Genomic DNA, 17554 nt, shown 5'->3' with positions numbered 1-17554 from the left:
ATGCATTATTACAATGTTTATATAAAGCCACTGCTATGAGCTTACAGTGCAAATATGTCTGATTATCATTCGCTGTCATCTGAATCTGGATGGAAAAGTCACAACTGCTAACAGTGATACCTAGACAGATACCATATTGGAAAAAGAATGCATGAGTAAGGATGAAAGAAAACATCTGAAAAAAACACCATTTGTACCTAATCTTCCATGGAAGATGTTCCAACAGTACTATAAAAACTGTGCTCACTCATCTTGTTGCTTTCCTCTAAAGCTCTTGCTCTCACTTGCTAAAAATTTCCATTTTAGATTCTTAAATACATTATTTAACTCCATAGTGGAACGTGTAGGAGTACCGCATTAAATAAGTGAAGAATGGAGTGGTGTCAGGGCCTTAGTAATTTGACAGAGTAATCTACATAATCTTTGCTGACTATGAGTTATATATTTTAGCATTATCAATCATACCTCCCTACTCTTGCTTTTCCCTTAAAGCTTTTAAGGAGAGACCATGACTTTGAGCCATTATTTCAGTAATAAGAAGAAAAGCAGAAGCCTGCAGTACCGCTTTGGAAAGCTTTACAGATGCTTTATTTCCTCAGAATAGCTGAAAAGCACATTCCTCTTTTCCCTTTCACCTTACAGATTCCCATTGCTGCTTGCATCTTCCCATGACTTTCTATACACATACCCTACATTCTCTCTTTGGTGGAGTTTACAGTCCTTTTCATAAATTTCCTCTCACTGTACACATTTCCCTTCTACTCCAGAATTAATATATATCCAACATACCACATTCTATGGAAAAATATCTGAAGAGAAAAAATACGCCTGACATAAATACTTTAAGCAAATTGGGATTTCATCACTTTTATCAGTAAATATGCTAAAAATTTAATATTTTCATAATAATTCTTAGGAAAGTTTGTCAGCAAGCATCAAATAAACAGTCTTTTTCAGATGCTTTACAAATTAATATAAATTTGGCAGGTCTCAATTTTTTTCCTCCTTGCTTTACTGATTGTCAGGCAAGATAGTAAACTTTTTCTACAAACGATGCAATAAAATCCCCATCTTAAAATGTGAATTCAGCTCCATCTTGATGGCTCCTTAAAATGTTTTATGACCTTTCTAGATATGTCCAGTACTAAGGCAAGTGTAAATAAATTCAGAATTCTTTGAGAATACAATATCTAAATACAGTACACAAAGCTTCATTTGTGAGGCTGGGGTCAATACTCAATACATTATGTTTTCTGAGACAGCTCTACTGCCTCCTCTTCATAAAGCCTTACTTGTAGAGGAGGGAAAAAATGCCTTTTCCTGTCAAAGAGCTCATCTGCTAGCACTGTAATGAATACGACATTTTTAACTACAAGATGAATGTAGTGTGAAATGAACACAGGTATCTATGGTCCTCCCAGCTCTAACAGCATCTATGAATATTTAAATAAACATCTGGAATCCCTTTAGAATTTAGCGGGAAAGGAAATGCTATACTGAGAATAGTGAATGGAGAACAAGGATTCAGACATCTCTCTGATGTAAGAAATTGTTACAAGGTTCCTCTCTCTCCAATTAATATAAAGACATACCTAAGTAACAGCTAAAAAAATATGATTAACAAGAAGTGCAAGTTTCAACATTTTCATTTTACACAATACTTGGCAATTTAAAATCTCAATGCAAATCTGTAATATTAAAACTTTCCAGTTGAATTTATGAAGCTATTCCATTTTTGAGCCATTTAATTTTGTGGAGTTTGAGGTTTGAGATATCATATTATCAATATGAACAATACAAAATCATTTTAAACCCAAAAATATAAAGAGTGGAAAATAACATTTCAAGTTCTTCCTTTCAAAATGCTACCTTTCCAATTTCCTCCTTTAGTCTACAGACTAAAGGAAATACAAGTCACTTTAGATTTCTAGATGAACAAGAAATATTCACATATGCTCTATACAAAGAAGTTTGAGTAGAATATTCTGACAACTACAAATACTTGTGAAAGCATGGAAACTAGCTACTACTAATTAACAGGGCAATTTTAGTCATTTGGCATTTTCTGATGAAAAAATAATCAGTCAAAAAAGCTAAAGAGCTCTAGAGAAGGGAGAGTGTTCTCCAGAATAATTATGCTGTATGTGTAGTAAAAGAATAAAAAAAGATGAGTTAATACAGCAGAAAAAGGAAAGCAGAAACAGAGCTTGAAAGAGACACATCTGCAGTAGACATGCAGGATGCCAAAAAGAAGTGGCTCCTGGACATTTAGATTTGTAAGTGTTCAAAGACATCAAATTAAATACAATTTTGGAAGAAAATATAATGAAAATAACATTACTTCCCATTTACACTCAAAATCATAAAACTGTAGAAGAAAATATAAATTAAAGTAATAACATGACTTCCAGCTTAAGCTCAAAATATTTCGGTAATTACTCTTTTCAGATAACAACCTGTGCTATGAAATCACTGCTTTATGCATGCTTTCAATGTTACAATAACCTTGAGGTGGAACAAGATATCCATTATGGTAGTACCATTAGCTTTAAGAACAGTGAATGTGGAGTACAGTTTCTCCTACTATTTCAGCCATAAGGTTCTCTATAGTCAGTACATATCTGTACAGTCTCCAGTACACTTCAGTATACCTTTAGCTTCAACGAAAAAAAACAAACATAAACCATAACAAACCCTCAGCAAAGATCAAGTACTCTCAAATTTCATCATGGTCCACCTTAGTTCAATTCTAGCAGTGCTCTACTGCTTCCTTGTAATTTCCTAAGAGTCTTACAAAGACTTTTTTTGCACCTCTGCCACATTGGAAAACTGATGTTCGCCTTTCATTGAACATCATTCTTCATCTGTCTTTCTACTACTTCTTACACACCCCACAAGCTTGTTATGTGAAATCTGTGAAGACATGGAAAAATCCATTTTCTAATGCTCCAGGTTTACAACCTGACTGTTCAAATGGATGATAAAACAGGAGTCATATGTGGATCCCATGCTACATTTGAAGGAATACTCGAAATTGCTAGAAGAGAACATCCCATGAGCAAAATTACCTAACACAGTCCATCACTGGTTTTTACATCTAGAGGTTGAATGTCACAGATTAATCTGCCAATCTGTTATTTTTCCTAATGTTTACACAGCTCTAAGCCTCTAACTTTAAAACCTTTGACCAGAAAAGTGTAAGGATCAAAATTTATCAAAGCAACCTAGTAGAAATACTACTTTTGAAACGTTCCAAAATACACAGTGAAATGTTGATGCCTAAACAGTATTTATTCTTGTTGCTGGATTTTTTTACACTTATTTAATTATTGGTGAGATGGTTGGTTTTTGTTCAATTGAAAAATCAAATATCTGGACAAAGGTGGACAAAGGTCTCAGAGGATTATCAACCCTTACAAATTCATCAAAGCATTAAAAATGCAAATAGAGTATTTCAAACATTAATATGGAGCACAGTTTGCAAAATTACACAAAATTAGTTTAAATAGGAGTTCATATCTGAAAAACTGAAAAGAGAAAAAAGTAGATGAAGAAAGAATTTCCTAAGATGACAGAAATTCTTCATTTTACTCAATATGGTTAATGATTGAGTCTCAATGTCCTCTTACTACACTCTCACTTGGAAATAGCACTTACCATTTTTATTGCACTTTTAAAGCATGCTCTAAACTGACGCAACTGAAGTTTGTAAGAGCTATCATAGTAAAGCTGAAAAAACATTCAGATCTCCCAGTATATTCACTGGGTCACATTGCCTACAATGCAGCTAATTATATGAGATACATAAATTGTAAACTTCTAGGTGACAGAGACTGCATGCTGGTCCTAATTATTTAGTTTTCTCAACTGCTATGTTATCAGTTTGAAGTAAGAAAGGAAAATCTGTCTCTAAGAATATTAAACTTGAAAGAAAGGGAAAACTACTTACAGAACAAAGGCAGAATTATATGCTAGCTGTTAAATTCGCTTAGTGTTTTTTGGTATCTGCTAAAAGCAGATTGGTAAGGTTTGTATGCCATCAGTTTGTACTGCCAATAAAGTTTGACCTTCCTGGAGGTAGGAATAATTTACATTTACCACCTGCCATATTTCTAAGTAATTTATATCTAGCCTAATGCTGCGGCATATATTAAGATATAGAATTACTTTAAAAGTTAAGCACTAATTTTCAATGAGCAATACCAAAAAAAACTAATGTGCTGGACTTCATTTGAATTTTACATCTGCATCAATTCTGACTGGAGACCACAGCACATGAGGAGTCTGTGATCCAAACAAGATTTCATTTGAAGAGGCCCAGGCCAGTGCTGTGCTGCATACCCAGCACGGTCTTCAGGCCTGCGCTGTGTGGCACAAATGCCTTGGCCACTGGATACATGGAACCAATGCCTTGTACAGAGGAGCCTGTTGGCAGCTCCACCTCCATACCAGCAATTGCGTCACTTGCATGGCCTTGTCATTACCAGAACATGCACAGCAAGGTCTCCAAAGAATATAATTCCATTTCTATTGTAGTAATTGAAAAGAATTGTTTGCTTGTTTTGCTAGATAATCCTTTAATAGCTGGAATGACCTAAAGAGAGAATCTTTTCCACAGGGGATGTCTGCCCAGAACACTGCACATAGGTTGGAGGTGGTGCCAAGGTTCCCAGAATCTGAAGGGATGCTTTTTACAGTGTGTGAACAGCATTGTGAATGATGCTTTATGGAGTGTGAGTGCTGTTTTTATTGGGACCAGCAGCTTCCAGCACAAAGCATCACCTCATGTCTATGCTGTCTCTATATCTCTAATGCTGGCTTAGCACACTGCAGCTGGCAAGAACATGGGACCCTGCCTGGAGCTTTGCAGTAGCTCCTGCTACCCACCAAGGATTCAGAAAGCCAAATCCAGGAAAGCAGCTAATTGATGCTCTGTAGCTTTATGCTGGACCCTTTACAGAGGGCTTAAAGCACTGCCCTAGGAACTGTGATTCCAGGTCCCAACCCTCCTTACTTCCTATTAAGCTCCCTAGTCATCAGGATGAAAAGACCCAGGAATGGCACCCACCGAAACTGGACCCAAATGAAGTAGGGAATGCAAAATTTATATTGCCAGAAAATAAATTAATACAAACTGCAAGACACATCTTATATGAAGAAGAAGAAATATCTGAGCTCTTTGGCCATGGCATATCCTACTCTGGCCAGACTAAATTCTTTCCCCATACTGTGCTATTCAATGGAATGCATTCAGATGTAACTACTATTATGAAGGTCAAATACCACACAAGTTATTATAAAAATCTTTTTTCCTCATATGCTGGATAATATCAAGTATAGGGCAAGGAAATACCCTGGGGAGTGAATTTCACTGATTATTGAACCAGCCAGATTACTAAGCCTCTTCTCTGGTTTTTGCTTGCAAACAGATTCATCCTATACTGTTTTAATTAGGATTTTGATTAATTATTAAAAATTCAGTTGTTATAATTGTCTGACATCATATATGAGCATGCTGCAAATAATGAATTATTTTAAGCACTCAGTCAACTCAAGCAAGTTTCTGAAAAACTGACTATAAACACGTTGGGCAACAAATCAAAGTCTATTCTACAAAAACTATGGTAAAAGCGAAGAAATACAAATATATAAGCTTTTACTAAAATACAAATGTATCCAGATTTTCTATATCAAATCTACTCAACAACTCACACACACAATTTTACTATAATTAAGACATGACAACACTGCTGTGAATAACTGAATTCTCTATTCATTTAAGCGCTGAAAGGTCAGTGTTTTAATAAGTTCCAGCACGCACATTTCCTTTTTAGAGAAACAGAAAAAGATTTGCATATATAAGACAAGTGTCTTTCAGAACATCTAGAGTGTTAAAGAATGCTTGCCTAGTTATTCTCCAGAACACTGGGCAAGTCTTTTCCCCAGCTTCAATAGGGACCATAGTACAATCATGCCTCTTGGAATAAGCACTCATTTTCAACCAAAAATAATCATCTCCCCCATCATCACCATTTAAAAGCAAAACATTTGGCTTCTATTCCTTTGGTGTACTCTTCCTTGACTATTGAATCTATTCCTTTTGTCCCTCAAGCTGTCTTTGTTTCATCTTATTTATTCCTTAAAATATAGAGACTCTTTCCCACCCTCATCTCATTTTTTTCAGAACTGTGGATCTGGTTGATTTGTGAGCTTCCAATTTCCCCAGCAGACTTCCCACCTTTGTTCAGGCTCTCCCTGTGTACAAAGATAAAAAATCCAAAGAAATACAGTTTCACAGATGCCAACCATTTTTCTTTCATTATGTATCTACCTTAAAGCATGGGATTTTTTGTTAAGTATTCATGCCAAGAAGAGACTCTTTTCTTGCTTATGCCGCTGTTTTAAAAATGAAGAAGTGTGAGAAAAAAAAAATTGTCAAGCTTCTAATTTTATTTCTTTCTTATTCTACATCATAGGTATTTAGGAACTATGATATTTTTAAAATCATTATCACGCTCCTGTCTAAAGCTTTCAATTTATTATGACCTAGATTCTCAGAAAAGTCTATGGAGAGGCCTGTTTTTTTCAGAACAAAAAAAACCCCAAACCTTCACACCAGGCCCAAATCAGTCAGTCAATGAGCAGGTTATCATTGAATCTGATGCATGTTGGGCTGGACCTATTGCACATGAAAAAAAGTTCCTGTACTAAATAATAAAGAAATAAATATTAAAAATATAAACAAAATACTTCTTTTTTTTTACTAACATTAGGCAGACCTTCAGTAATCTTAACCATGATGAGCAGTTGGATTTGGCACATATTTAAATCAGTTCTACACAGAACAATTTGCACTATCAAAATTGTGGACCAAAATGCCAGACTTTTTAATCTGAAGGCTGTTTTTAATTCTGCCCTTGCTATTTTTTCAATATGATGGGTTTAGTCATTTGACTCTTCTAAAGGCATTAGCTACCAGGAAAACGAAGACATAAACAAGAACCAAAATTAAACCCATTCTGATATACTTTCTGCCTTTCACAGTTTGGCTTTATAGGGCTACAGTACGCTTACAATTCTCATTTCCTTGGAGGGAAGAAGGGAAACCAAGTCTGAGCGGTATCAATAAGGTGCTACAGTTCACTCTGTCTTGTCACTAAATGTGAAACAGGATCTCAACCACAGCAGAATTTGCTGTACAAAGACTTCATACAAGATTACCACTGCAGAATTCAGCATAATGTTGGCATTGCTAATGGGATGAAACTAGAACAGTATGAATAATACATTACACACACCAATCAATGTTACACTGTAAAAGGCTGATGGAAAATAAATACTCTTCATGAACACCAAGGAAGAACTTCCAAACAAAAATATTTTATGATTATTCATTTATTATCTTTACTAGCTGAAAAAAAATCAACCAAGTGACAAAAGTGTAAAAGCAGCATAAATGTTGCTCTCTCTTTACCAAATGTTTATAATTTCTTTGAAGCATGACTAGCTTCTGTACTTGCTGGGAATTCTTCCCCTCCCCCCTGCTTTCCCTCCCAATCATGACACACAAAGTCTAAATGTCCAATCCTACTTTACATCATTTCAAGGCCTCCATAGATGATTTGTATTTAAAAACTAAGATGAAGTTGTATGTGCAAAAATAATTTGCCTGCAAGTTTTGTCTGAAAGTTCCAAATTCTCGTCTTCTCTTCAGTAGCACTTTATCCATCTTTTATCCCAAGTACAATCCCTACTACATTTCTCTGGCCTTCATACTTTTTTACCCAAAAGTACCAACTTTCCACACATACGTACCTCCCTTGAACGAAGATCCATCTTTGTTAGTCTCACTAGCACTGAGAATTATAGGTACAAAGTGCTTTCCTACACAATACCTTACTTCAAAATTGTCTGCACTCACCTCTCCCAGGGGCTTCACAAATCCATCCAAGGTTCAGTTCTCCTTCTCTATTGCCCCACAACCTCAAGAACAATCAGACTCTGTGCAGATCATAAATACCCCCTGCTAGTTGCAGTGCTTGGAAAAGTAGAAAGAAGGCTGCAAAGGTTCTCATATCATGATAACAAAGACATCTCTGTATTCCAGGGCCTTGAAACTCTCCTCTTTCCCTGCATGCAGTTCACAAGCTACAGTCAGTCCAGGGCATATAGATTGTATCATCATTGAAGCAAAAAAACACCGGGATTATTCTCTTCAAATAATCATACCACCTTCTATTTTCCTATCTCAAAAAAACCCAAACTGAGCATATTCTTTGTAGACACTTTCTTAAAACATTCTTCCCACTTGCTTAATTTTCAAAATCATTTCATTTACAGAACATGGTTCTCAAAGACTAAAGACCCCATCATATATTAATTTCAGAACCAACCTACCAAATCCCATCACAATAATTATCAAGGGGTTATGATAATTATTGTCTTGATTATCCCAAAGACTACTCAATACAGAAGGCTTTTACTACTGAAGGCTTTTACTACTATGTTCAGGCTCATTATTGTTGTGGTTGTTCTATCTTCTCAATGATACATCTATATTGGCCACCTGTAAACTTTGCAAGTTTTTCAAATTGTGATTCCATACCTACAAGTGGTCTTCCCAGCAGAATTCATGAAGCAACCAGCACCTGAAAATACAAATAAAAACTACCTACACAGAAAGTCCATTCTACTGCCAGATATACAGATGGGCCTGCCAGAAGGCAAAGTCAGAGGCCAGCTCCTGACTGTAGTCAGTGCCAATTTAAAACATTCATTTTTATAGTATTAAAGAAATGCTTCTGTAAAACAAGGTGTTTTTTGTCTGCATTCAAACACTTTGTATCTTTCATTCTTTCCAAATTCCAATCTGTTAGAAAGTCCATCAGTGTGAAACTACCCATTATGCTACAAAAAGAAATATTGTATTAGACTGTACAGTATTTGAGACAATGATTGGTAATTTAAGTTTGGACTGCCCACAGAGAAAGGTTCCAACTTAAGTGTGGCCACAAAAGAAATTTTAAGAGTAAAAGAATACTGTAGGACAGGCCTAAAATTAGTCATTGCCACATGTCCCACACTATTTGGAGAGAATTTTAAGCTTTTCTTTGTGAACCTTATGGCCTGTATTTGTTGACCACTTTTCCTTTAGTTTACCAAAACTAACAATGTGCTTTGTAAAATTATTACTTTCACAGGAATAATGGCCATTCCAACAATCACATTGTCTCTTTAATGAGTGACTCTTAAATATACTCCCCCTTGTCTTCCTGTAAATAAAATCTTTACAAAGCTAAGGCAAGAAAAATACCAGATGAGCTTTGCACTATTCCTGCTCTGTTGTTTTTCTGGTATGGGAAAGGTCAGCAACTAATTCCCTTCAGACTACAGACTGAGACAGATCCAAAAATTTAAACAAAAAACAGTACTAAAAGCCAATAAATGAACAAGATTCATCTGATTGTGTAACAGCTTTCCTAAAAACCTCCATGTTCTTATCATTCTGGCCTTCATCCTTACCCAAGGATAGTAGATCTGTTAAATTCAAAACTTGGTTAGGATTTGGTGAACTGAAATGCCAAGATCTTTGGGGGGTGGGGAAGGAAAAGCTTTTTTCTGTGCTTGCAGAATATGCAATACACTGGATGCCTTGAGACTAACTGGAGTCTGTAGGTACCAGAAAAATTTAATTACTTCACACTGTATTGAACAACCTGATCAGACACAAACAGGAATTTTCAAATTCAACAGAAACTTTTTTTTTTATTAGTGCCATCAGAGAGATCCAAAGTCACAGTAGAAGCAAATTATTCAGCATATCTCAGGGACTGTTACCAGCAGCTGCTAGAGCCAGAGGACATGGGAGAACTACGGAACTATTGGTTGCAGCAGATGGAAATGTTGGGACAGCCTCCTAAAAGCCTTGATCTAATTCCTCTCCAAACATCCGTACCCCTTCAGCATGGCAACATCAGTTTACCCACTGTGCCCTAGGGAGTTGTCCTCATCTGACCAGTAAGGAGGACAGGGGAGGGACTGGTGCAAAACCCTGCACTTCTACTGGACAAAGCTGTCAGGGAAGGGCCACTGGTGGCAAGAAGGGAAGGGGACCTGCTGATGGATGGGAGGCAGACTGTGGGGTGATGGGTCATCAGTGCCCACAAACAACTGGATGGGGATCCCAGCAGACTCACTCATCCTCACTCCCTCACATGACCTGCTCATGTTGATTAATGAGCTGAGAATGAACTCTCTGGGAATAGTTCCCACTTTAACTTTGGCAGTGGAAGGCATTTTTGAAACCCAGGATCAGGAGGACCAGGGGATCAGGCTGAAACCCAAACAGTGAAAACATAAGCCTGCTTACAGCTCTAAATCCAGATTCTGACATGGGAACAACACTAGAGAGTATTAATAAAAATCTATGGCTTGATTCAAATTATATGAATTTTAGCAGGCAGATTAAAGAAAACCACATTCCTTTGAGATTTCTTAAGATATATTTTATGCATCCTTTTTAATTTTCAATTCTTGAATATACATATTTAGCTAAGAAAATACTGAATATATGTCGCTCTTAGATTCACCAACATGTTTTCAGGCTTAGTTTCTTATTTTCTGAAAACTACTACTGGGTCCAGTGTTATAAAAAATATACTTATATACTTTTAGGTGGTGTTTTCACTTCTTCTGTATTGCTGCTATCCAGCAAAGTTTTGCCTATGTGAAGAAAAAGCATCCTTAAATGAGTTTAGACATGCAGACATGCAAGGAACATGCAAGAAACCTTTGGCATCACTGGGAAATTCCCCTCACGATTTCTGGAAGACTGACTAAAATGGTATGTATTATCTGGATAGTTCTATTTGCATACTACTCTTACTTACATTTTGGAGAGTCACAGCAACTATATAATCTGATCTTAATGGCGTCAATTAAATTAAGGCTTTAAAAGGTTAAAGAAAAATGCTTGTGTGTTATGGTGAAACAAAGGCCAAAACCATTAGACTTGCAAACTTCTAAGCAATCATGCTGGTTAAAAAAAAAAAAAAAACAACACCACCACCACCAAATACCACCAAAGAAACAAGTATTTCTAGCTAAAATCATAAAAGACAGGGGAGGCTAATAGCTTAAGTATGGGGAGCAAGACAAGAAACCTAAATTGTATTTTCAACTCTTCCATCAGATTGTGGTCTGGCCTCAGATGAAGTACTAACCAGTAGCATTTAGCTACCTACTGTTCAAAGTTCTGCTTCGGTTTCTCAGGAATGCTTGAGAGACTTTAGAATTTACCTAATTTTATCGTAACACTTCTTTAATTATAATTTTTCTAATAAATTCTATCAATGTTTCAGAAGGAAAAAATAGCTGAAAAAAAATTAATTAGACTGCAATCTTCTTATACATTTGTTCCAAAATTTGGTATTTTATATATGATGAGCTCTTTTTTTTTTTACAACATACCAACTCTTGACACAAAAGCCAGACATATTTACAATATTTGTCTTTTGCTGCACTCTGCTGGAACAATCCATTTTTCCATTGAAAGTAAATCTGTTCCATACATGATGCAAAAGGTAATAAAAGAGAGAGGAAGAAAATTTAGGCAATTTGTTTATTGTAAAAAGTGTATTCTTTTGAAACATATATATTGTCAAACCAGAATCTAGACATTTAGAGCCATATTTGTTGGCCTAATATAGTGGCCTACTTTTAATACTAGAGCATCTAAAACATTCCTAGATAGAACTGAATTAAAGAGGGCTCCCCAAGTTCAGAATAAATAAATAAGTGCCTCAATAAGACACAGAAAAGCCTCTTGAAACAGAGATTGGAAGAGCCTGGATTTGCAAATTCATCATTTTACCTATCCTTCACTTGATATACATGCTATTCTGTAAAAGCAACATATACAAAGACACCTAGCCCTCTCCATTTGATCCACAATCAAAATACAAAAAAAAAATTAAGAGACCACACAGGTTATTATAGCATTCGCAGAAGATAAGACAAGACTTTGACTCTCTTTTAAAAAGATGCTGCAATTTCTTTTATGAAATGTTACAATTCAGTCACATTTGTTTCAACTTTAAAAAATGAAGAAACTTACCTGGGCTAGAGAACAGACCACAGCTTGTGCTAACAGTCAGAGCTATTAACTCCCATGATAATTCATTCTGGCTGAGGATCTGCTCCAGAACCACCAAAACATGCTACACAAATTAAATGTGACCTCCTACTAGAAAAATGCACCTGTGTTCAAAACAAAGTGTTCTGACTTTTTCTTTCCTTCCCTCCTTCTCTCCCCTCCCCTCTCTCCAGAGAGTAAGAACTCCTTTGCAGTGGCCATTAACTTCCAAAAAATGAAAAAACATTTAAGGGGAAGTAAATATCACAGATTCAACCAAACAGAAATATCACAGGCATGTTCTTGCAATCTTCTGAGGGCAATGAGGGAAACTCTTAGACCTGTCTTGGCTGCTGCAAACACAGATATTGGCACCAGTCCCCAAACACACAGCATGCTTTTCAGTTTTACTAACACCTGCTAAAATCGTATCTTGGCATTTTTGTTAGTAAAGAAAATTAACGAAACCCTTCTTTATGCTTTGTAATCCGCATAAATCTCAAAAACTCTTCTCAGGGAAGGGTTTCCAAAGAGCTTTTTTTAGTATTGTGAAAATAAATAAATAAATTAATTAAAAACCAGGGCCACTTAGGCAGTTATTGTCTTTACAGACTGACTTGCTAAATCCAAACCCAAGAATAAATACAGACAATAAGCAACAAAACACTCAAACCTTTGCATGAATAGTAAAGTAATGGTTTCAGAGCTTATGGATACAGAATGTATAAACACTGGCATAAAAAAACCAACACACATAAAGAAGTTTTCAAAGAAACTATCTTCTGTAAAGGTTGAACTACTTAGCCTAGAATTGGACAGGACAACCAGTTTCCCTGGAAATGCATTGCTGCTATTCCCCCATATCATTTTTTTTGAGAAAAAGTCTAATATGTTTCAGGAATTAAAACTGATTTTTACAGGAACAAAAGTATACACTAGAGGACAAATGTTTATCTGTTCCATAAGTGGGTTTCCCACAGAATCAAAAACACATGAACAAGATGAAGATTTGCATCAATGTGTTTTCTCCATTTGCCCCTGTTTCCTTTGTTAAAAATAAAGTCAGTGATACTATGTAACCATGCCAGTCTGAAATTTTTAACCTGTACTGTAAGAAAATATATGGGAAGAATGGGTGAAGGAACTTTTTGGAGACACTGGCTTCCAAAAGCAAATGGACAGTGCAGACAAAATTTAATAACTAGATAAGGAGAGCAGTAGTTAGGTACTGGGTAGGAATTTGTCAGATAGACAAATCTGTTGTAAATGAGCTTCTACTACTGTGGATCTTGAGGACAAAAAAAAAAAAGAAAGTAGAATAGGAAATCAAACAGGATACATTTCCATATGACAGGGAGTTTAATATTGCAATTGTAAATTATAATTTCTTCACATGGTTTTAAACTAATCAAAAATAGCAAAATACAAAGCAATAAAAAGAGCAAAAAATACAATCTAGTGGATGTGAATAAAATACTGAAGATTATGTCATCCTGCAAACTGTTGATAACTTCTGCAGAATAATTTCTGCATACAATTAAAAGACCAAAGAGAAGTGATCTTTAAATTTGTCAGAAAAGACAGTGAATATTATTCCTTGTGATTTTGATCAAACAAAACAGCCTTCCTCCCAAAAGGAGGTAAAAATCTGAAATACAGCTATTTGTAGCCAACAAGTAATCTGCTTTATATTTGCTTCCATAATAAAAACAGAAATTTACTGTATCAGATGCTTATAAAAGCTAAAAGGAATAAAAGTAACTAGAAGACACAGACCATGTCAAAACACAACAGTCCTTTTCAAAATACTTATTTTAAGACAGACATTCAATTACCTATTGAAATGCAACAGACAGCTATTGAAATGTTCATTAAGGAGAAATGAAAAAAAGAAGAAAAATTCAAAGAAGTTAAAGCACATGAAGCACATAATTTTCTTAAAACTCTGAAATCCTAAACACATTACAACCAAGGCAAGGGCTACTGTTTTCTTTAACATGACAAATCTATTTACCTAGCAAATATTTAACCAGTAGCTAGAGGTTGCTCTTTAAGTACTAAATAATGAGATGTAATTAAAGTAGCAAAGGCAAAAGGTTACTAATTTAGAGCATTTCTATGGAGTAGTGTTTAAATTATAGGTTTTATACAAAACGCATGGGCCAGCGCACAAGAAAAAAATCCAATTTTAACGGAATGCAGAACAAATTAACATTTTAACATTATAATACTACTCAATTGTATAATGGGATTTTGCTGAGTGTCACAGAACAGAAAATAAAAGTAACACTCCAAGGTATGCTTGTTAACCTCTTCAAGCTAAATATATTACAAGCCTACTGACAGCAGTAAATAGACTCATTGTAACATGAAAGACTCTGAATTCAAAGGCCTTTAATAGGTGTTGCTTTTTCTAAGTAGACTAACCTTAAAAATATAAACAATGAACAAGATAAAAATTACATTATCCATTCCAAATACTTTCAAATTTCCTAAAGGGAAATGGAATGATTCCTTTAAAAATACCATTTTTTAAAAAATCCATTGCCTGTGATATATAATGTCTTTTTCCATACTTCTCTCTCCCATATTACAGGAATTTAACTGGCAAGTATAGCCTCAGCAGCCATACATACAGTTTTCTAGATTCACCAAGAAGCTTTCTGGAAAAAGAAGGATTACAGTTATTATGGTCAAACTCTGTCAACTCAACATTTCAGGGTCCTTGTTGTGCATCTAACAAGAAATTCAAGCAAACGCGTAATTTTAAGATATCTAAATAGCACTAAGTCTGTATCCAAAACAAATTGTTAATATTAAACCAAGAAATTGGCAGCCACAAAACTTTGTCAAAGAACTCAAGGCAAGCAGAATGGGCAGAACATTCTATTCAATGAAAGCCTGAAAATTTTATGTCTTTAGTTATGATACTCATCATTACCGTCTTCTTCATTCCTGACTTCTGAACCTCACAGTTCATTATGTCAAATTTTCCTTCATTAACCAACTTTCCCCTTTCATACTAAACTATCCACAACAGAATAATTATAAGCTTTACAATGTAAAAATACTCTGTAGAAGTTAGTAGTTAAGCAAAACTGAGATATAAAGTAGACCTGTTGAGATGCCAACTGGCAGGAAGAAATGGAGAAGAAAGTTCTTTTCTCTTCTGTTAGTTTACAGATTTAACCAACAGTTTGGCTCCAATATAAACTGTACCTTTTATTAAAAAGATCTAAATTGGGAGAATGACCACACAAGTTACATTTTTCCACAGAAAGGTAGTGGCTAAAGCAGCAGCCCTGATCTGAGTGCAAAGGACACATACACAAGGAAACAGATTTTTTTTTTAATGATAAATCACCTATACTGTTTTTGAATTTGCTTTTTCTTCAGGAATCCACAGTCTACTACTATACTGCCACTAGTAAGTAATACTACACAGATTCTTCACTGAGCTGAACAGGAGTGTGCAGAGCAGGGGACTGATAATGTGAGGTCTTATTTCCACCTCTGACATTGGTCTATACAAGTCATCTTGGGCCAGCCATCACCAGTGACTAAATCAAATTTCACACCTGCAAGACTACCCAAGAAAAACAGAATAGTAATTTAGATGCTCATTCTCTATATGGTAATGGAAGTAAGTAGTTGTACAGACCAATGTAAAACATTTTTAGTTAAGTTTGCAGACAAAATAGCTTGGTGTTGCTAGGTATACAGTACAGCTACAACCAAATCCACTTCAATACCCAACTGATACCAAGATTTGCAAGCAGTAGATGAGTAAATAATTTAGTTAATTTGGCCAGGAAATACTTATTTCCTATGTGGTTTCTTGTTTGATTTTGGGGCAAGGGAGATCTTTCTGTTTGGTTTTAAATCTGAGTTTGGCATAATATGCTATTGAATTACATGAATTATGTTGCTCTCCCCCTTAGTATTTATTGTTGGTATAATGAATGTATAACCAGGAATTTCACTGAATCCAAGTATGAAAGTGTGAATTCGGTGAATTTCTGTGAATTTGGTGAATTTGAAACCAACATATAGTTGACATCCATCTACAATACAAAACTGTCTTCTACTGTATATCTAAAAAATCAGTACCTTTATCTTGACCTTACAGCAGAAAATTATCTAGTTCAATGTTATTTCTGCTATCTGAAGGCACTTGCACCCATGTACACACTGGTAAAACATGTACAGTAGCCACCCAAAAGCAAACTATTAAAATTATGTCCCAAGCCACCAAAAATGCTCATAGTACTGCATGAAGAAATGAAGAAAAATTGATAACCCTGTAATAGTCACTTAATTCATCATAGCTGGACTATTCAATTAAAAAGAGAAATTTCACTAAGATCATGTATAGAAACTCCCAAAGTAAACACTGTGACTTCTACCAGGAACACTCAGTAGTTCTTAGCTATATATTTTTTATGCCTCAAATTCTTCCATACTACAAAATTACAGGGCTGAAACACAAAACTTTCTAGGGAGCATGAAATAAGAGTGTTTCCCTCCTTTCATGAAGACAGTATCAATTTTTTTACTCAAGTTTTGATTACACTACTGCATAGCACTTCCTCCCTTGCCTATGGAATACACTTCTCCCAGTAAGACTGTCAATGATTTAAACTTCAACAAGGGTATCCAATAATCCAGATTATCTGATATGACATTTCTTTCAAAGAAATAACTTATCAGTATTCTTTTCTTTGGGGAATTGTAGACAACCAGTTCCATTTTCACTCATTCAAATGCCCACAGGCTCTTTCAGTCCCTACAGAAAGCCCTCATATATGGTCTGGTGACCTCATATTATGCTGAGGATACAGGATCTACCATTACAAGGGGATATTATTTCTTCCCCTTCAAAAAGTCATAAGCTATTGAAACAAATGTCACAGAAAGTGCCAGAGAATGTTTACATCACAAGAAGTGACAAAAATAACTTCTTACATTGCCTTTATACACCAGAGGGTACAATCTGCCCGTGCCCCTGAGGACTGAACCAAAGTCTGGAGAATCCTTCAAGAGGTCACAGTGGTGCTACAGGACTAAAGTGGGAACCCCACCCCAAGAGGAGTGGGGGGAAGAAATTAATAAAAATCACATCTCTGCTCCTTTACTGATTTGAATGGAGCAGTGGGTGTTCAAAGCTGGTTATTCACAGGTTCAAGGGGAGTAATTCAGTAGACAGGGCTGCAGGACACAGCATAGTGTAGCTGGAAAATATGACAGACCAGACTGAATGCAGTCCAACAGACTCCAGTTGAGGCACTCTCTGCCATATCTACCCACACAAGACCATTTTACTGCCAATCTCTTTCTCTTGTGATGGCTGTGCTGTTTCTTTCTTTTACATGTGTCCAATTCCCACCACAAAATAAAAAAAAAATCCTATTGATAATGTGA

At 35.6% G+C, this 17554-nt stretch overlaps 1 protein-coding gene across 7 annotated transcripts in view; it reads right to left on the bottom strand.

Moving 5' to 3' along the window:
- BBS9 (Bardet-Biedl syndrome 9) overlaps positions 1-17554 on the bottom strand; it is a 291335-nt gene that overhangs the window by 192590 nt on the left and 81191 nt on the right. The window lies entirely within an intron of this gene.

The sequence above is a fragment of the Lonchura striata genome, chromosome 2, assembly GCF_050655825.1.
Source record: "Lonchura striata isolate lonStrDom1 chromosome 2, ASM5065582v1, whole genome shotgun sequence".
Lineage (NCBI taxonomy): Eukaryota > Metazoa > Chordata > Aves > Passeriformes > Estrildidae > Lonchura > Lonchura striata.
This window is presented reverse-complemented; position numbering and strand designations above follow the sequence as displayed.